Source organism: Balaenoptera acutorostrata, chromosome 2 (genome assembly GCF_949987535.1).
Source record: "Balaenoptera acutorostrata chromosome 2, mBalAcu1.1, whole genome shotgun sequence".
In the NCBI taxonomy this organism is placed as follows: domain Eukaryota; kingdom Metazoa; phylum Chordata; class Mammalia; order Artiodactyla; family Balaenopteridae; genus Balaenoptera; species Balaenoptera acutorostrata.
The window spans coordinates 30,386,165-30,408,726 of NC_080065.1; positions in this window are offsets into that span (position 1 = coordinate 30,386,165).

Consider the following 22,562-nt stretch of genomic DNA (forward strand, 5'->3'; position numbering starts at 1 on the left):
GGCTTTTTGTCTCCCATTTTTTGAAACTACAAGTGATTCCCTTTCATCACTGAAGACTAAACTTTATACCTAATAGCTAGAATGTCAAACAAACATTAATCTTGTCTCCTGCCTCTTTACAGATGGAGGTATGCCCAAAAGCAATTTAGCCTTAAACAGCAGAAGTATTTGTGTAGTGTTATTTAACCTCTGATTCATCTTCTCAAATCATCTTGGATTAAGTTTTATTTCTCAAAGATGCCAACAGCACAAGAATCTGCCTTGAAGCTTCATAATCATTCCATATTTCTACATTTCATTTTAAGTTATGTCTCTCCCTTACATAAGCTACCTACTGTCAAAAGGATACTTATACATTTGCAAAGGACCATTTATATGCCTCAGCAATACATGTATCAGGTTTGAAATTTTCTCTTCATAGATAAGGCCTACTCTAAGACCACTTAATATGCAAAAAATTCATACTTTCCAAAGAGCTATGTAAGAGGCAATTGTTCACATCCAGGCAAACCTCCCCACTCCCCCCGACTCCAAACACACATACACTTGGGCCAGTCACACTGAAATTCCACCTTTGGGAAGGTAGCCCTTAGGGATAACTAGCTCAAGATTTTAATGCAGATCCCTTGGGAGGACACTGGCATTTCTTGACACTCTCCCTTCATATTTTTATTACCAAATGAAGGGGAAAGGAATTTCAATATAAAGAGCTGAAAGTAGAATGAGCTAGTACATTGAGAAAGGAGTCATTTATCCCTTTTAGAGTGAACTAGTTTACTCTTTTACTCTTAAAATAGTTAGTTAAAATCCTATTTTTGAGCTAATTGGAATTTTAATGGGGGAGTGGATAGTGGTTGAGGATTGTATCACCACAGGGGCTGGTGATGATGAGCAAAAGACAATTTTCAAGTGAGTGGGAGGACTGACTACTTTAATAAGAAGTTGGGGACAGTTAGAAGGCAGAAGAATTGTATGACAGGACATCTGCTCTCTATCCTAAGTTGAATCTATTGCACCCTCCTTTAATTTTCTACTGCATGCACTTGAAAAATTCTAGAAACTATGTTGCAGTGACTGGTTTGCTTGTTTTTCATCCCTGGTGAACTCCCTGAGTGAGGATAAGAAACTGGAGGACACAGGAGGATGCAGGTGCTGCGGGAGTTGCAGTATGGGATAGGGTAGCAGGAGCATGGAGGCCTGGAGGAATAAGAATAAACAATTTCATAACAGCAGCTGTAGAAAGTAAAGCCAAATAAAAATTCAAAAGAACTACCTCAATTAGCTAAGAGGATTTTCAATGATGCTGATGGTAGCCTATCCAAATGTGGAGTGTACTGCATGAAGTTTTATGCTTACAGAAATGGAGCTAAAGAAACATTGCTTCACACCTCATAAAAGAAAAAAAGGAGTTAAATGGTCCAGAGAAGATAAAGGAAGTTCAAATGGTCTGTTGAAAGACATGGTGGTGGCGGCAGCAGTCAACATTAACTAGACTTTTGCTGTGTCAGGCACTGTGTTGACTCCTTTTTATAAATTATTCTTTAATCCTCACAACAATCCTGTGAGATTGGTATTATTATTCTGACTTTTCAGATTTAAAAAGCTCTGAGACTTGGAGAATTGAAGTAAGTTGTCTAAGGCCACAGAGTTAGGAAATGGAGGAGGCAGACATTGAACCCTGGCATCCTAACCTGCAGAAAGGATTTGATTCCCCATATTCTAGTTAAAATGAGCCCATACAGGTTGGAAAGTCCACCGTCAGAAGAACTTGTTTTTTGGCTGTTTCTGTAATAGTAATGCCATCAACACTTCTCTATGAAATATCTTTGTGGACAATATCAAATCTTGTGAAATGGGTGCCTATGGTTAAAAATGTATAGATTGCAAGTATGAATGTTCTCAGTGTTTGCTTGCAGTAGCAGGTTGGGACTTGATGTCACTGTCCCCGACTTATTACAGTGACCCAAGTTAGTGATTTCATATTTATGGTGCATTGCCAGATATAACCATGTTACCACTTATCAAAGTTATGGCAGGCAAAAGCAGACAATTAGGAGGAAAATTTTGAAAACACTGGATATAGCAGAAAATTAACAACTGATTCCCAAGGCTATATTACCCCATGAAACTTAAAATAAAGCATAATAGCAGGACACATAATATTCCTGGATCGGGTTTTCAACAGCCATTAAGTGGTTTGGCATTTCCTCATGGATGTCTGTCAGAATTTCCTCACATAAGATGTTCTTCTACATGTGGCACATATATACAATGGAATATTACTCAGCCATAAAAAGAAACTAAACTGAGTTATTTGTAGTGAGGTGGATGGACCTAGGGTCTGTCATACAGAGTGAAGTAAGTCAGGAAGAGACAAACAAATACCATATGCTAACACATATATATGGAATCTAAAAAAAAAAAAAAAAGTTCTGAAGAGCCTAGGGGCAGGCCAGGAATAAAGATGCAGATGTAGAGAATGGACTTGAGGACACGGGGAGGGGGAAGGGTAAGCCAGGATGAAGTGAGAGAGCGGCATTGACCTATATATACACTACCAAATGTAAAATAGATAGGTAGTGGGAAGCAGCCACATAGCACAGGGCTATCAGCTCGGTGCTTTGTGACCACCTAGAGGGGTGGGATAGGGAGGGTGGGAGGGAGATGCAAGAGGGAGGAGATATGGGGATATATGTATATGCATAGCTGATTCACTTTGTTATACAGCAGAAACTAACACACCATTGTAAAGCAATTATACTCCAATAAAGATGTTTTAAAAAAAAATGTTCTTCTATAATGTTGAATAAAATTGAGGGAGGAGTCACAAAAATAAGAATTTTGTATGGTTTGGTCATCTAAGTTATTTTATTAAATAATATTTTATATTTATTTATTGTCTTGGCCAGGTCAATAATGTTAGTTTAAAAATGCTTTCTGTGGAAGAAGTGACACCTGGTCCTTGAAACCAGAAGAGCTAGCATTACACTGTTTCTTAGAAAAATCTGGTTTCATGTACAAAATTTTTAATTATGGCATATTTTCCAGGAAAATAGCCTGTTATAAGATTAAGGACTGTTTATACTTAACTACCAGGAATCAAACAATATCTGACTTATAATAAGAATGCAATCATGTTTTTAAGGATGATAGTGTAGCCTGCGTTTCTCTGAAAGCAGAGCCTGAGACTAAGACTTGCATGCTGGTAGTTTATTTGGGAAGTGGTTCTGGGGAAGGACAGGTGAGTGAAACAGAGAAGGAGGGAAAGTTCCTGCTGGGAACTTCTGATGAGTCCTTTGACATATGTCTCAGACTGTTGCCTAGAACAAGAGTTGGCAAACTATGGTCTCTGGAGCAAATCTGGCTGACCACCTATTTTTGAAAATAGAGTTTTATTGAAACAAATCCATGCCATTCATCTATGTATTTTCTATGGCTGCTTTCAGGCTATGACGGCAATGTCAAGCAGTTGAGACAGGGACTGTATGGCCTAAAAAGGCTAAATTATTTTCTCTCTGGCCCTTTACAGAAAAAGTTTTCCTATTTCTGCCCTAGAGGATGAAGGGAGAAAGGATTTATCCATCAGCTTTCCTCCCCAGTGGTCAAGGGCTGCCTCAGTGGAGTAAATTCCCCCACTTTTCTGGGTTACTCTCGTCTTATAATCAGATTCCCATACCTTGGCATTAGAGAAGCCTCAGTTTAAGAAATGAAAGATCCATTGTATGGTCCAAGGTGAGTCACTCTCATATTAAAGCCAGGACTATCTGGTCAAAATCTGTGTGTAATTAATGGCTGCAGGATGGTCGAAGTAAAGGGCTGGCTGAAAGAATATGAAGTGTGTACAAAAGATGTCTGATGTTTAACAAAAATGGTGTGATGACAGTTTCGTCATTCATTACAAATTATTTATTGAGCATCTATCATATGTCAGGCTGTCTTCTAGATGCTAGGGATATAGTGGTGAACAAAACTGACAAAAATCTCTGCCCTCATAAAGCTTACAATCAAGTGTAGGAGACAGACAGTAAAAAATTTGTAAATATGTGGTGTGCTAGATAGCAATGGATACAAAGAGCTTTCCAGGCAAGAGCAATGGCCCTGAGGTAGAAGAATGCCTGCTGCATTTGAGAAATATTCAGGTAGAATGTGATTGGAATCCAGTGTCAGGCAGTTGGAGGAGATCGTGTAGGCCATGGTAAATAGTAAAGGCTTGGGCTTTCTCTAGGAGTGAGATGAGAAGCCAGCCATCAGAATGTTTAAATAGAGAAGTGATGTGATCTGACTTGAATTTTTTTTTCTGAAGAATTAAAAAAATTGAGACATAACTTGAATGCAGTACACAAATCTTAAGTGTATAGCTTAATAAATTTACATACGTATCCACCCATGTAACCAACAGCTGGATCAAGATATAGAATATTGCCATCAACTCAGATTTCTTGTCCCTCTCAGTCCGTTCTACATCTCCTCAACAAGGCAACTGCTCTTTTGACTTCTAACACCACTGATTACTTTTGCTTGGTCTTAAACTTCATTTAAATGGAATCACAGAATATGTACTGCTTTTCTGGCTTTTTTGGCTTAACTTTGTATTCTGAGATTCACTGATGTTGCTGCCTATATCAGTGGCTCTGCTCTCCCTCTGTCTCTCTCTCTCATTGTGAAGTAGTGTTCCACTGTATGAATATACCATTATTTATCCATTCTCTTACTGATGAGCATTTGTGTTGCTTCTGGGTTTTGGCTATGATGATAAAGATGTCGTGAACATTCTTGTATATATTTTTTGGTGGATATATGTATTAGTTTTTCTTGAGTATTCCTAGGTTGGAAATGCTGTCACAGGGTGGACATATGTTCAGCTTTAGTAAATACTGCCAAAAAGTTTTGAACAAAAGCTGCTGAACAAATTTACACCCCATCAGCAGTATAAGAGAGTTCCAGTTGCTAGACATCCTTGCCAGCTCTTGATATTGTCAGTCCTTGTTGTTGTGGGTTTTTTTTTTTCCATTCTGGTAGGTGTGCATTGGTACCACATTTGTGATTTTAATTTGCATTGTTCTGATAGGTAATGATGTGTGCTTTTTAATAGGCTTATTGGTCATTTGGATATGAAGCAGGTGTTCAAGTTTTGTCTGTTTTAATTGTTTTCTTTTTCCTTACTGATTTGTAGTTCTTCGTATATTCTAGATACAAGCCTTTTCTAGCTACATGTATTGCAAGTACAGTTTTCCAGTTTGGGGCTGGTCTATTTGCTTTCCTAATAATTCATATTAATGAACAGAAGTTCTTAATTTTAGTGAAGTCCCCTTTATCATTTTTAAAACTGGTTACTGCTGTATGCGTCCCACTAAGGAGGTCTTTGCCTAGGCCAGAAGCAAAGATCTGTTTTCTTCTAGAAACTTGATTGTTTAAGCTTCTATAGTTAGTCTATGATCCATCTTGAATTAATTTTTATATATGGTTTGAGGTAGGGGATATGAATGTTTTTCCCATTTTGATATCTTATTCCTATAGCACTATTTATTAAACACACTATTCTCCATTGCACTGAACTGCAATGGCGTCTTTGCTGTAAATTAGAGTGGCAATGTGTATATGAGATTCCACTACTGAGATGGGAAAACTGCAGGAGTTGGAGGTTTGGGAGAAATACTAGGAGCTTGATTTGAATGGACTAATTTGAGATGTATGGTCACATCCAAGTGTATGGTCAAATAGATGGCTGTATATATGGTTCAGGAGTTCAGGAGAGAGGATAGACTAGTAACATAAATTTGGCATTCATCAGCACATATATTGTATTTAAAGCCATGAGACTAGAGAGGATCATCAAGGAAGCAAATGGAGACATAAAAAAAGAAGTTCGAGGATTAAGCCTTGATGAAACATTTATCAATAACATATATTTATAAAGATGAACTTAATTTAATAAAAGTCACCTCATAGGCAGCCTAATGGGGAATGGTGATTGGAAGAATCCCTATTTTTTGACAGTCTATTAACTTTTATGTAAATTTATTATTTAAGAAAATTTTTTAAAATAGATTTATTTATTTATTTATTTATTTATTTATTGGCTGCGTTGGGTCTTCGTTGCTGTGCGCGGGCTTTCTCTAGTTGCGGCGAGCGGGGGCTCCTCTTCGTTGCGGTGCGAAGGCTTCTCATTGCAATGGCTTCTCTTGTTGCGGAGCACAGGCTCCAGGCGCACAGGCTTCAGTAGTTGTGGCTCGCGGGCTCTAGAGCGCAGGCTCAGTAGTTGTGGCACATGGGCTTAGTTGCTCCAGGGCATGTGGGATCTTCCTGGACCAGGGTTCGAACCCGTGTCCCCTGCATTGGCAGGCGGATTCTTAACCACTGAGTCACCAGGGAAGCCCACTTTTATGTAAATTTAGACACTACATGCTAACCAGGTGTTTGAACAAATTATTCCCTGATTCTAGGTCTCCACACACGAATAAGACTGTGATTAGAATTTAGTTCTAACATTCCAAAATGATCAAAACCACCTGGGCAATTTATTAAATTTAGAAGACATTTCTTTGTAGAAGCTCTTTTGTGAATCACAGGGATACACGTGTGAAAAAAGAGTAAAAATATCACTTATGTTTACTGATGACATTGGGGCTTATAAAGTGGCACAAATTCAGTAGGATTTAAGAGACTTCATGAAGTTCCCTTCAGAACAATTTTTAAAGAGCTGCCCTACTAATCATGTGCACATTTTTTTTTTTTTTTTTGGCTGCACTGGGCGGCATGTGGAACTTCTCCAACCAAGGATCAAACTCGCGCCCCACTGCTGTGGAAGCGCAGAGTCTTAACCACTGGACCACCAGGGAAGTCTAAACATACACACAATTTGATCCTTTTGAACATTAAGGCATTTTCTCATTTGGAAGGGCATATTACGGCTCAGCTCAACTATATTTTTAAAAATAATACATCAGGTGAGAAATGCTACTTTTAATGATTTGAAAATCTGAGCTTTAGCACTTTAATTTATAAAATCAATACAGTTTCGTGCATATTTCAAAGTGTGACTTCTTTCATTTTCAGTTCTGTCTCCATATCCTAGAGCTCTTAAGGGACAATACAGTATTCCCCCCTTATCCATGGTTTCACCTTTTGTGATTTCAGCTACCCATGGTCAACCATAGTTAGAAAATATTAAATGTAAAATTCCAGAAGTATACAATTTATAAGTTTTAAATTGCATGCCATTCTAAGTAGCATGATAAAATCTCACCCTGTCCTGCTCCTTCTCACTTGGGACATGAATCATCCCTTTGTCCAGTTATTTCTGCCCATTAGTCACGTAGTAGCCATCTCAGTTATCAGATCTACCGTCATGGTATCACAGTACTTGCGTTCAAGTAACCCTTATTTTACTTAATAATGGCCCCAAAGTGCTTCCTTTAAGTGAAAAGGTGCAAGTTCTCTATTTAATAAGGAAAGACAAAAATTGTGTGCTGAGGTTGCTAAGATCTACAGTAAGAATGAATCTTCTATCCCTGAAATTATGAAGGAAAGTAATCTGTGTTAGTTTTGTTGTCCCACCTCAAACTGCAAAAGTTATGGCTGCAGTGCATGACAAGTGCTTAGTTAAGATGGAAAAGGCTTTAAATTTGTACAATAAGATATTTTAAGGGAGAGAGAGAGATCACATCCACAAAACTTTCTTACAGTATACTGTTTATAATTGTTCTATTTTATTATTAGTTACTGTTGTTAATCTTTTACTGTGCCTAATTTATAAGTTAAAGTTTATCATAGGTATGTATGTATAGGAAAAAAACATAAAAAATATTATATATATTATATATATATATACAGTTTGTTTGGTACTATCTGTGACTTCAGGCATCCACTGGGGGTTTTGGAACATATCCCCGGTGGATAAGGGGGGCAGATACTGTAATCTAAAACTGTAGCCAAAAGCCTGACACAACTTATGATAAAAATGGCTTGATTTTTTCCCTCAAATATATTATCTGATTTTTCTCTAAGGGTAATGGATGGATTTCAGACCAAATGCTTCAACTGGGCCCATGAAGTGCGTAGAAACTTTTAGTGACCACCTCCACACTGCATTACCACAGTCCTGTTATTAGCAGCTATCTGGTAGAGGGCATAATGGGAACACAGCAGAGTCAAGAGCTTGTAGGAAAAAGTTGGTGTTATACTGAAGGGTTTTTACTCACAACAGTAAATCACAGTGAAAAATGCTCAAGAGTCAGAACATGAGTTCAACTCCAAAGATATTAATCAAGGAGGAAGTGGTCATCTTAATGGTGAAACAAGGCCAAGATAAATGCAGTCACATGAGAAACTATGAAGTTTAAAGTTATAGCTGTAGTTATATAAGAGAATGTTCATACTCTTAAAAATATACACCAACATATATAGGGGGAAAGGGGCGTGATGTATGCATCTTACTCTCAAATGGTTCAAAAAATAATTTTATATATGTGTGTGAACATATATACAGATAGGGAGTGAGAAAGGGAGAGACGAAGAAAGCAAAGGAGAGAGAAACACGTAATTGATAAAGTAAACGGGGCAATTTGTTAACAATAGGTGACATTTCTTGCATTTTCTGAATGCTTGAAATTATTTCCACAACCAAAGGTGAAAAAAGTATATGAACACGTGCACATACACAAGCTCACACACGCAGAGGGAAATGTATCATGAAGGTTGCTGCCTAAGCTATATTCCCCACTGTCATTCCCCCCCACGCCCAACCACCTCAAGAATGTCTTTGGCATTTTTCTAATGACCAAGCTCCTCATGCATCCTCTGAGGTATTAAAGAATATCAGTCTTCCTTTGTCACTCCCTGTTCCTTTCTTCAGAGGCCACGACTACTATGACTTCAGAGAAGACAAATCTGGAGGACAGAGGTCACCCCTCTGAGACCAGAGAACTCAGCTGCAGAATGTGCTATTTGTCAAAGCTTTGCTGGGGATTAGGCTCCTAAGTGCTCATACCCCCAAACTCCCCAGGTTCTGCTGTGGGCCTTCCTTGCCTCGCCCCATGTCTCTGCTAATGGCCTAGAGGGTGGCAGTGGCCCTTCTGCCTTCTCTCTTTAAGGGGCTGCTTTGAATGCCCTGTGATGAGTCCTCTTGCATGTTTTCCCATAAGGAAAATTTGTGTCAGACTTTAACTTTTCAGGGGTTAGTTTCCTATTATATAGATGTTCAGATTATATTTGTTAGTTGACTCACAGATTCATTTTGAAAGAGGCTGAGTGCTACAAAGTATAATGTCATGTTTGAAAATCAAACAATTCAAAGCAATAAAGTAAGCGATACCATGAAGGTGGTGTGGAAAAGTCAAAGGAGGTTCAGCCGGCAGATCTCAGGGCCTCTCACACGTTAATGTGCTATGGTCCCCCGGGAATCTTGCTGAAATGCAGCTTCCAGTGGGAAGTCTGAATGGTGCCTGAGCTTGTGTGTGTCTAACCAGCTCCAGGTGATGCTGGCTTGTGGTCACTGAGTAGTGGGGCACAATGAGGATGCAGAGGAGGCGGGGAGGTCGTGGTGGCCTGGACAACTTTATGAAGAGGAAGATTCTAGATGAGCTGTGGAAGGAGAGTGAGCAGAGTTTAAGCAGATGAAGAGGGAACAGAGCACTTCAGGTGCAGAGATAGACTGAGCAAAGGCACAGAGGTGGGAATGAGCTTAACTTGCTAGGAGAGCTCTCGGCATGAACTTGGCTGGCATGGTTTGCATGGGGGAGAGGAGAAGGTAAGTTGAGAATGGAAGCTTTGAATATTGGGCTGAAGAACACAGGCTTTACATGCTGGCAAAAGAAAGGCAGAGAAGGTGTTAGGGAAGGGGAGTATGTGACAAAAGTCTGTTTGGACAAGGCTACCCCAGCTGTTTAACCTCTCTGGGACACCATCATTATAATCCATTTCCTGTGAATGGAATATTTGAAAAACAGCAGAAGCTACAGAGAAATCATCAGAGGAGATCTCTCTCTTAAATATTGTCTGGCTCTAAATTCTTTTTCTTAGCTCCCACCAAATAACTAACTGTTGGGGGGAGGTTTAAATTCAGTATGCTCAAGGTATATTAGAGAAGTGATCAATATTTTGTTGTGTGAAACTGAACTCACATCAGAGAGATTGAATATCTATAGGCTCAGGTGGGAAAAGAAAGATCTAGGATTCTTCACAGCTATAGGATTAATAGGAATTAGTAGTGCAGAGCTATGGTTGCTTATTTTAAAAAGTCTGTCACTTAGGTATATAACAATTTGTAAGGTATTCTCATAGCTCTTTCACTGCTATTGGCAACTGGAAACTTCAAGTAAATAAAAATAGATATATAACACAGTACTAACTCCCTAGTTACAGCTATAAAAAGATTTACTTTACTATTTTCTGTTTCCCAATTTCCCCAATTGTCTCCCCAACCTTAACTACTAATCAGAAAGTAGGGCAAAAGAGATTTCTATGCAGTTTCCCTATGAGATGATAGGTATTCTTCATTGGCTTCCACCAAAGATATTTCTCTCTCTGTCTCTCTCTCATTGTTTTTCACCTTTAAGCTCAGCGCCCCCATGCTCCTCTTGGGAACACAGCCTTTTACTGGCTTGTGGGGACCTTTTAGGCACCTGTACTACAGGATAGTTTCTATTACAGTCTGAATTGTGTCCTCAAAAAATTAATATGTTGAAGCCCTAACTCCCAGTACCTCAGAATATGACTGTATTTAGAGATAGGGCTTCAAAGAAGTGATTAAGTTAAATGATGTCAGTAGGGTGGGCCCTATTATAATATAACTGGTGTCCTTATAAAAAGAGAAAATTTGAGCATAGCTATAGAGGGAAGACAATGTGAAGAAATAGGGAGGAGATGGTCATCTACAAGCCAAGGAGAGAGGCCTCTTAACCCTGCCTTCATGTTGATCCTGGACTTCTAGCTTCTAGAACTGTGAGAAGATAAATTTCTGTTGTTTAAGCAATCCAGTCTGTGGTAGTCTGTGATGGAAGCCATAGTAAACTAATACAGCATCATTTCCCCTTCTTTCCTCCCTTTAATCAGTCAACTAAAGAAATATATGGAACATCTGCCATAAGCAAGATGCTGTGCTGGGCACAGAGGGAGATAGAAACAAGTATAGAACAGAGAGAAACATGAGACATAGATTTGTTCTGAAGAAGGTGTCATTCCAGTGAGGGACAGAAGCCACACACACATTTTAATATAAATATCTTTCTAATAGCTAAAAATATATAGCCATATTTTCTCAGTTCATTTATTCACTCATCCCTTCAACAAATATTTAATGAGTACAAACTTAAGTGCCCAGCACTGTTCTAGATGCTGAGGATATAAGAGGATAAACAAGGGGCTTACACTCTAGAGCAGATATACATACATAAAAATTTACCAAATGGTGACAAGTGTTATGGGAAAAATATAAAGCAGACTCAGGGCACAGAGGGAGACAGGGTGAAAGAGGCATGATTTGAGTTTGGATGGTCAGCAAGGGCCTCTCAAATAAGACGGCATTTGGGCAGAGACCTGTGGATATATGGGAAATCAAACAGGTATTATGTTCTGAGTTCTGTGTAGGATCAGAGGATCCAAGGAGAACCCACAGTCTATGGAGAGGTGGACATTTAAACTGAAAATTCCAAAATAATTAGGTATTATAGTCAGGCCATACATAACTAAGTGCCAGGGAGTCATAGTTTGTCTCAATAAATATTTGCTGAATGAGTGAATAAATGAATGAATGTTAGAAACAGTAATAAAATAGGAGTCCAGAGGAAGAAGGAAAATATTTTTGAGCAGGGCAGTAGTGCTCTGCCTATCTCAGGGGTTCATGAGTCCCTTTCATGGGCAGCTGTAGGGTGATGGGGAGAAGAAGATAGTCAAGTGGGGCTCTGGGCCCTCTACATACATGTCAACAACACTTTATCTGCTTTGCCAGTGAGTGCCCATAGAGGATTATGTCTGAGCAAAGAGAACTGCAACTTGTAAATATTTGAGAGGCACTGGGCTGGGAGTCAGGAAATACTTGCTCAGAGTACTGAGGGAAGATAGAATTTGAACGAGAAATCAGGTGCTGGGGAGGACAACAATTCTGCCAAGTGGGGGGGGGCCACCTGCATTAATTATTTTACCCTTTTAACCAAAGAAGAACCTAAAAAGAGCAAGGTTTCAGGAAGAGTAGAAGCAGGAAAGGGTTAAAGTGCACTTTGTTTACTAGTCTAAAACCTCACAAAAGCACCCCGACCACAATTTATGGTTAGAAGAGCCTAGGTGAGCTTAAGGTTATCTTGCTTTCCTGCCAAAAGCCATTAACACATCTATTAGGGTTCCAGAGTATGAAAATTATCAAAGGTCTTGTAAACATTCTTTACATCACTTTTCATCTTGAAGGAAAATGGCTCGATTTGCAAAACAGGGAAAAGGGGCCAAAAGGGAAGTTGAATGTGCACAGTGTTAGTATATAAATTCTGAGAAACCTGGAACAACCCCTTATCCAAGCAATAACAGTTTACATACCCCTCAGTTTTACTTTAGCAGTGCATTTTAAAAGATTCAGTCAAATATCTTTTTACTATAATGTCTGTAAGAGAGAAGATGCCACAAACTTAACAGATAGTCATTAATGATTCTTGAGTCACTTGTGCTCATGTGATTGGTCTGCTTTTCAGATAAATACCCAACCATATTTGGATCAGATCCTTTGACTAAATGTAGACTTCGAGAAGTCAGAACAGAATCATATCTTTTGCCTGCCTAATTTCTCATTAAATCAGAATATTTAAGCAGATGAACATTAACCAGCACTAACCAATGACCTCATAGTTCCAGGAAGCACAAAGCCATGTAGTAGAAGGGAAATATATACGTCATTATGAACAAGATGGTGTCAATTGCCCAGGATAGAACTGCCCTTTGAACTCTGAAGTGTGTATGCTCCCTTAGTTAGTATGAATACTATTTAGTGATCAATTCAAATCTTCTACAGGCACAAATATTTTCTCCTATAAAGAGAACACAACTACACACAAATACAGTTTGTGTCAACGTAGCATGTTGTTATCTAAGAACAATGAATATTTGGCCAAAAAAAAAAAAATGGAAAAGAAAAGAGAAGTAACTTTTGTTACCAATGAAACATGTACCTTCACTTTCCCTGTGTGTTCTGGTCGCTCTTACCTTAGTTGGATGGTAGGATCTTGGGTGACATTCATTCCAGGAACTCATGTTCATTCCTAGACTATTCTAGCCCTGTTTTCTCTTTGTCTGCAAAAACTGAGAGTTGACAATAGAGTTCTAAATAACCACGAAAATGGTGAGTATTTAAACAAGACACACAGTTAAATACACTAGCCCCATGGACAACACTGGTCAAAGTTTAGGTTTACACGTTGCAGCAGTGTGTTATAATGGTATTGAAATACTGTGAAGACAAACCGCCGAGAAAGTTTCAGTGGAGGAACACTTGCTCACAAAGAGAGTTTAGGAAGAATCATGATGGCTGGATGGATAGATGGGATTTAAAGATTAATCCAGCTGAAGTCATCTTTTTTTACAGGGAAGAAAATTGGGGGTGCAGGAAGATCAAGTGGTTTACACAAGATCACATAGTCTGATAGAGACGAGGGAAGAACTAGAAACCAACGTGTCTCGACCCAAGTTTTTGTATGTTTTACTACCGTGTCCATTTGAAATCCTTTCTCTGTAGCTTAATTGAAGAATCCCCAAGTGGAAGTATTCAAAATGCTATTTTTCTAATTTGTAGGCCATGATGCAATATATTTGTTTGATGAACAAGACTAGTGATCATTCTCCCAGGACCACTTGAAAGCCTGACATGGTCTCTTTGCAATTTAGATCCATTTCTATGTTTGAGTCTTAAGTTTTAGATACACATAGAAAAAAGCTTATCTGCAAGGGGTGTGTCCAAAAGCACCTATGATATAGAGAATTTCTTAGCTTAATCAGAAAAAATTCCAAGTCAGTGTCCAACACAGTCATGCAGCTCTGTCTTTATCATTTGGTGTTTCTGCTCACCCAGTAAAGGACTCCAGAGAACTTTATCACTGTCTAGCTATGTGACCTTGCCTAAGTCAGCAGACCTCTCTATGCTTTTTTTCTTCCCATCTGTAAAATCAGGCACCGTATAGAGTAACAGAATGGGGAAGTTTATATAGGCTTTGGGGCTATACAAGTTTTTGCGAATGATAGAAACTGAACTATGTGTTTGTGGCTACAATCTGAATAATTTAGGATATATACTGTCTAATCCAACCATCTTTAAGACGGCCTTAAAAACTGGAGTACTTCTCCCTTCTCAGTCCCTGAATGCTCCATCCATAGTCTACATTCCATTATAATCCCAATTCCTTTCCTTTTTTCTTCCCTTGCTCACAGATTGCCACATCCTTGTTAAAGCAATGCGTTACAGAGGAATGGTCCTTCAGGAAGATTTGTTTCAACAGATCCAAAACTGGGAAGCCAAGTGCCCCTCATCTCTTCCTTTACCTCCTAGAGTTCCTCCTATTTTAGGGACACAAGCTGAATGCGGCCCACAGGGTAAGGCAGAAAGAGCACCAGTGCCACCACCTGGATGCAAGGAGAATGAGGCACCACATAGAAAAGAAAGGTCGCTACGTGTCCAAGGGTGAGCAAGCTATCTTGCTTGATTCTTTGCTCTTTTCTTTTAATTTTTTTATAATTTGTCTTTCTATTTTTCTTCACTTCTTTTTACCTTTCCTACACATACGTGTTAATGCTTCCTCAGTTTCACCTGTTACCCCTGGTTTAGGAAAAGTTCCAGACCAGTGAGAGGCCCACCTTAAACTGAGAGATGAGGGAGACCAGAATAAGGCCACTCTTCTTTTGGTGAATTCATCCAACAGGCTTTATGCCTAGATGCAGGTTTATATGTTCTCCTGAATTTAGAGGAAAAGCCTCCTTGTGAAGCTCTTCTTCATGCTGCCTGAGGTTCAGTTAAGATCTATGAAATCGTTAGCTCTGAAATTAAGGGGATAGATTCAGCAATTTTCTCATTCTAGAGGAAAGACAACATGGAGCTCAGTGCTCATCTGCCTTGTGACATGTGAGTTACATAATGCTCCAGGATACAAGGTTCTAGTCTACGTGATATGGTTCTGTAGACTAACCAGGGATTTAGGGTATTGACTACAAACGTTCCTTAGAGTAAAAAATAGGGAGACAAAAAAACCTTCTTAAGTGGAACTTCTTGGCATCCTTAGAGACTTTCTTCTAGATCAGGGGTCCCCAACCCTCAGGCCGCTGACTGGTACCAGTCCATGGCCTGTTAGGAGCGGGGCCGCATAGCAGAAGGTGAGCAGTGAGCAAGGAAAGCTTCATGTGGGGCTCCCCATTGCTCGCATTACTGCCTGAACGATCCCCTCCAACAACCACCGGTCTGTAGAAAAATCGTCTTCAACGAAAACGGTCCCTGGTGCCAAAAACGTAGGGGACTGCTGCTCTAGATAGTTCAAGTAGTTATCCAAGTCATTATAGATCATCTACCAGGAGTCAGGCACTGTTCTCAAAACCAGTTTAGAATCAAAAGAGAAGGAACCAACTCAATTTTCTAATTCAAGGTTAGTTTTAAATTTTCGTACTTTAGATAATCATTTCTGATGCTGAATATCATTTTTAGTAATCCCTGTTAGGCATCCAGGGATCCCAAGAGAGATAACTGGAGAAGCCCTGGAGATAATTAAGAGGCTATGGGTTGTAACAGAGGGAGGGCGGAGCAGTTTGAGGACAGGGTCTTATCTGTCAATTAGAGGAGCTTTACTTCTATCAGTTTTCTATATTGATATTCTGAGATATGTTTATTTTCAAGAGAAATTTTCAAAGGGTTTTAAAAGGTTAAATATAGAATTCTTCAACATATGCAAATCAGTCAATGTGAATCACCATAATAACAAATTGAAGGAAAAAAAAAAACATATGATCATCTCAATAGATGCAGAAAAAGCTTTTGACAAAATTCACACCCATTTATGATACAAACTCTCTAGAAAGTGGGCATAGACGGAACCTACCTCAACATAATAAAGGTCATGTATAACAAACCTACGGCAAACATCATTCTCAATGGTGAAAAACTGAAAACATTTCCTCTAAGATCAGGAACAAGACAAGGATGTCCACTCTCACCACTATTATTCAACATAGTTTTGGAAGTCCTTGCCACAGCAATCAGAGAAGAAAAAGAAATAAAAGGAATACAAATTGGAAAAGAAGAAGTAAAACTGTCACTGTTTGCAGATAACATGATACTATACATACAGAATCCTAAAGATGCCACCAGAAAACTACTAGACCTAATCAATGAATTTGGTAAAGTTGCAGGATACAAAATTAATGCACAGAAATCTCTTGCATTCTTATACACTAATAATGAAAGATCAGAAAGAGAAATTAAGGAAACAATCCCATTCACCATTACAACAAAAAGAATAAAATACCTAGGAATAAACCTACCTAAGGAGACAAAATCCTGTATGCAGAAAACTATAAGACACTGATGAAAGAAATCAAAGATGACAGAAACAGATGGAGAGATACACCATGTTCTTGGATTGGAGGAATCAACATTGTGAAAATGACTATACTACCCAAAGCAATCTACAGATTCAACGCAATCCCTATCAAACTACCAATGGCATTTTTCACAGAAGTAGAACAAAAAATTTCACAATTTGTATGGAAACACAAAAGACCTTGAATAGCCAAAGCAACCTTGAGAAAGAAAAACGGAGCTGGAGGAATCAGACTCCCTGACTTCAGACTATACTACAAAGCTACAGTAATCAAGACAGTATGATACTGACACAAAAACAGAGAATAGATCAATGGAACAGGATAGAAAGCCCAGAGATAAACCCACACACATATGGTCACCTTATCTTTGATAAAGGAGGCAAGAATATACAATGGAGAAAAGACAGCCTCTTTCAATAAGTGGTGCTGGGAAAACTGGGCAGTTACATGTAAAAGAATGAAATTAGAACAATTCCTAACACCATGCACAAAAATAAACTCAAAATGGATTAAGACCTAAATGTAATACCAGACACTATAAAACTCTTAGAGGAAAACATAGGCAGAACACTCTATGACATAAATCACAGCAAGATCCTTTTTGACCCACCTCCTACAGAAATGGAAATAAAAACAAAAATAAACAAATGAGACCTAATGAAACTTCAAAGCTTTTGCACAGCAAAGGAAACCATAAACAAGATGAAAAGACAACCCTCAGATTGGGAGAAAATATCTGCAAATGAAGCAACTGACAAAGGATTAATTTCCAAAATATACAAGCAGCTCATGCAGTTCAATATCAGAAAAACAAAAACCCAATCCAAAAATGGGCAGAAGACCTAATTAGACATTTCTCCAAAGAAGATATACAGATTGCCAACAAACACATTAAAGGATGCTCAACATCATGAATAATTAGAGAAATGCAAATCAAAACTACAATGAAGTATTACCTCACACCAGTCAGAATGGCCATCATCAAAAAAATCTACAAACAATAAATGCTGGAGAGGGTGTGGAGAAAAGGGACCCCTCTTGCACTGTTGGTGGGAATGTAAATTGATACAGCCACTATGGAGAACAGTAAGGACATTCCTTAAAAAACTAAAATTAGAACTACCATATGACCCAGCTATCCCACTACGGGGCATATATCCAGAGGAAACCATAATTCAAAAAGACACATGCACCCCAGTGTTCATTGCAGCACTATTTACAATAGCCGGGACATGTATGCAGCCTAAGTGTCCATCAACAGATGAATGGATAAAGAAGATGTGGCACATATATACAATGGAATATTACTCAGCCATAAAAAGAAATGAAATTGAGTTATTTGTAGCAAGGTGGATGGACCTAGAGTCTGTCATACAGAGTGAAGTAAGTCAGAAAGAGAAAAACAAATACCATATGCTAACACATATATATAGAATCTAAAAAAAAAGGGGGGTTCTGAAGAACTTAGGGGCAAGACAGGAACAAAGACGCAGATGTAGAGAATGGACTTGAGGACAGAGGGAGGGGGAAGGGTAAGCTGGGATGAAGTGAGAGAGTGGCATTGACATACATACACTACCAAATGTAAAATAGATAGCTAGTGGGAAGGAGCCACATAGCACAGGGAAATCAGTTTGGTGCTTTGTGACCACCTAGAAGGGTGGGATAGGGAGGGTGGGAGGGAAACACAAGAGGGAGGGGATGTGGGGATATATGTATACGTATAGCTGATTTACTTTGTTATACAGCAGCAACTAACACAACAATGTAAAGCAATTATACGCCAATAAAGATGTTAAAAAAAAGGAAATCTATTCAAAGTCATGCCATCAATTATTTTGATACTTCATTAAAATGTGTTACAAATAAATTCTATGAAGATTTGAAATTAAAAAAAAAATCACCAATGGCATTTTTTGCAGAACTAGAATAAAAATTCTTAAAGTTTGTATGGAGACACAAAAGATCCTGAATAGCCAAAGCAATCCTGAGGGAAAAAAATGGAGCTGGAGGAATCAGCCTCCCTGACTTCAGACTATACTACAAAGCTACAGTAATCAAGACAATATGGTACTGGCACAAAAACAGAAATATAGATCAATGGAACAGGATAGAAAGCCCAGAGATAAACCCATGCATCTATGGTCAACTAATCTATGACAAAGGAGGCAAGGATATACAATGGAGAAAAGACAGTCTCTTCAATAAAAAGACAGTGTCTTCAATAAGTGGTGCTGGGAAAACTGGACAGCTATATGTGAAAGCATGAAATCAGAATACTCCCTAACACCATACACAAAAATAAACTCCAAATGGATTAAAGACCTAAATGTAAGGCCAGACACTATCAAACTCTTAAAGGAAAACATAGGCAGAACACTCTTTGACATAAATCACAGCAAGATCTTTTTTGACCCACCTCCTAGAGTAATGGAAATAAAAACAAAAATAAACAAATGGACCTAATGAAACTTAAAAGCTTTTGCACAGCAATGGAAACTATAAACAAGACAAGAAGACAACCCTCAGAATGGGAGAAAATATTTGCAAATGAATCAACGGACAGAGGATTAATCTCCAAACTATATAAACAGCTCATGCAGCTTAATATTAAAAAAGCAAACACCCCACTCAAAAAATGGGCAGAAGACCTAAATAGACATTTCTCCAAAGAAGACATACAGATGGCCAAGAGGCACATGAAAAGCTGCTCAACATCACTAATTATTAGAGAAATGCAAATCAAAACTGAAATAAGGTATCACCTCACACCAGTCAGAATGGGCATCATCAGCAAAGCTACAAACCACAAATGTTGGAGAGGGTGTGGAGAAAAGGGAACCCTCTTGCACTGTTGGTTTGAATGTAACTTGATACAGCCACTATGGAGAACAGTAAGGATGTTCCTTAAAAAACTAAAAATAGAACTACCATATGACCCAGCAATCCCACTACTGGGCATATACCCTGAGAAAACCATAATTCAAAAAGAGTCATGTACCACAGTATTCATCGTGACTCTACTTACAATAGCCAGGACATGGAAGCAACCTAAGTGTCCATCGACAGATGAATAAGTACAGAAGATATGGCACATATATACAATGGAATATTACTCAGCCATATAAAGGAACAAATTTGGGTCATTTGTAGAGACGTGCATGGACCTAGAGACTGTCATACAGAGTTAAGTATGTCAGAAAAAGAAAAACAAATATTGTATATTAACGCATATATGTGGAATCTAGAAAAATGGTACAGATGAACTCGTTTGCAAGGCAGAAATAGAGACACAGCTGTAGAGAATAAACATATGGACACTGAGGGGGGAAAGCGGGGGGTGGTGGTGGTATGAATTGGGAGATTGGGATTGACATATATACACTAATATGTATAAAATAGATAACTAATAAGAACTTGCTGTATAAAAATAAAATAAAATTAAAAATAGATTAAATATAGAAAGTTATGCCTGTCAGAATCAATCCTAAGAATGACTGAGATATTCACCAAATATTGTGTGATTCGTCTGATGCTTCAAGCTTTGACAGACAGTAGTGATTCATTTTTAGCGTTGGTCAGTGGTCAACGTACATGAGTCCTGAACTCCCTAAATATTTTAAGTGGTTTATTAGGATGCTTTTGTTTCTATTTTCTCAGTTTTTTTTTTTAAATTCCAGATTGGATTAAGGGTTAACTTCTGTTAGGCTTAAGGTACTTAGATGGAATTTAGTTGTCTCTTTTCTGGAGAAATTACAGTAAAATCCGAAACTCAGTGCTCTCTTTAACCCTCATAGTTCAAACTTACAAATGAAAAAAAATGAGTAGGTGAGCTCTAAATATTTTGATTTTAACTTAGACTCTTCTGAATGCTTTATAACACCTACTACAAGATTGGGTACTTAGTAGATGTTCAATAAATACTAGTGGGTTGAGCTGAATTTTTTAGATTCTAAAATTGAAAAATGCTGAACAGAAGATTTCAGAAACAGTACTACATAAACCAAAAATGTCCACCTTAATAAACCTGTTTAAAGCGTTCCCGATTGTAGGAGTAAGATGTAGGAATTGTGGGGGATCTATTCCTCCCTCCATCCCTGACCCTTCTTTCCTTCCTTCCTTCCTTCCTTCCTTCCCTTCCTTCCTTCCTTCCTCCCTCCCTTCTTTCCTTTCTTCCTTCCTCTCTTTCATCTGTTACTCTATCATGACCAGAAAACCAATGAGCTTTTAGAGAAGAAAATCAGGAAGGAAAGACTTGTTTCACCATATATAAAACTGTATTATAAAGCTCTAATAGTCTTCAGTGTAGTATTGTGAGAAGAGATACATAGATCATTTGCACAGAAGAGAGAGCCACAAAAAAAGACCCACATAAAGAAAATTTATGCAAAAGACAGCATTACAGCTCATTGAGGAAAACACAAGTCTTTTCACTAATGGTGCAGAGACAAGTGAGTGTTCATACTGAAGAGAATGAAATTTGATTCTATACCACACCATATACAAAAACCAATGCAGGTGAATTGTGGACCTAAATGTGAAAAGCAAAACAATAAAGACTTTAGAAATTAATATCAGAGAATATTTTCACTGAATATCTTCACTCTGAATATTTTCAGAGTAGGAAGACATTTCTTAAATAGGATGCAAAAAGCACTAATCATAAAGGGAAAAACTGCTAAATTTGACTACGTTAAAATGAAAATTTTCTGCTTATCAAAAAGCATTATTAAAGGCATGAAAAGATTTGCAAAGATAGTTTCATCATATACAGTCAATGAATATCATTCCAGGGTATATAAAGAATACCAGCAAACATAGTTGAGAAGTAGGCTAAAGATTTGAACAGGCACATGACAATAGGAAAGCCAAATAGTTAATAAAGATATGGAAAGTTGTTCAATCTCACTAGTAACCAGGTAAGTGCAAATCAAAACTATCATGAGATATACAGAAATCAGATTGGCAAAGATTTAAAACCCTAACAAAAAATGCCACATTTGGTGAGGATGTAGATCAATGGTAAATCTCATATATAACTGGTGAAGGTGTAAATAGGTAAAACCAATTTGGAAAACTCTAAGCATTGTCTACTAAAATTGAAGATACATATACATGATGATCCTAGGAGCAGAATTTCTGGATCATAAAGTATGTGCATTTTCAGCAGAAATGGATATATGTGTATACCAGCATGCATGAAAAATAACCCCAGCTATTATTCATAACAGCCCTAATTTAGAATTGACAATGTTTTATTTCTTGATTTGGTTGGTGGTTATACATGTATCTGTCTTATAATAATTTGTTAAGCTGTACATTTATGCTTTATCCATATTTATGTATCTATATTATTTTTCACAAGGTCAAAAAATAAAGTGAATCACTAAAAAATGATAACAGTTCCAGCATCCAGTTTATATTGCTCTATATAAGCACAAAGATATAAAATACCTTGTCAAATGTCCTGCTTAAGTCCAGATGCATTATATTTTTATGCATTACCCTTATCTTAGTAATTTTATCAAAAATGGAAATAATATTTCCCCAACATGAGTTGCTCTTAATGAACCACAGAACAGATCCACATGAGGCAGTGTATTGTAACATACAGAACATGAAAAAGAGAGTCAAAATGCTGCTATGCCAGTTCTGGTTAGCTCAATGGCCTTGGTAAATCAATTGACTACCTCCCTCTTCTTTAAAAAGAGAACTTGAAATAGGTGATCACTTATGTCTTCTCTAGACCTAAACTTTTTAAGATTCAGTAATTCTGTGAATAAAGAATCTCTAGAATATCCTGAATTTCTGTTCTGAAAGTCCTCTATGATATTCAAGAAATAAGCAACTGGTATAATACAAAGGGGCAACACAGACATTCAATTCCAAATTATATTCAGTGATAAATAGTTTTAAAAAACTAGAAAATTTATGGCTGGAACAATCTAAAATCTTTAAGCAAAATTTGTTGAGCAGTGTCAATGTAGAGTTCATGCTGGTGTTAC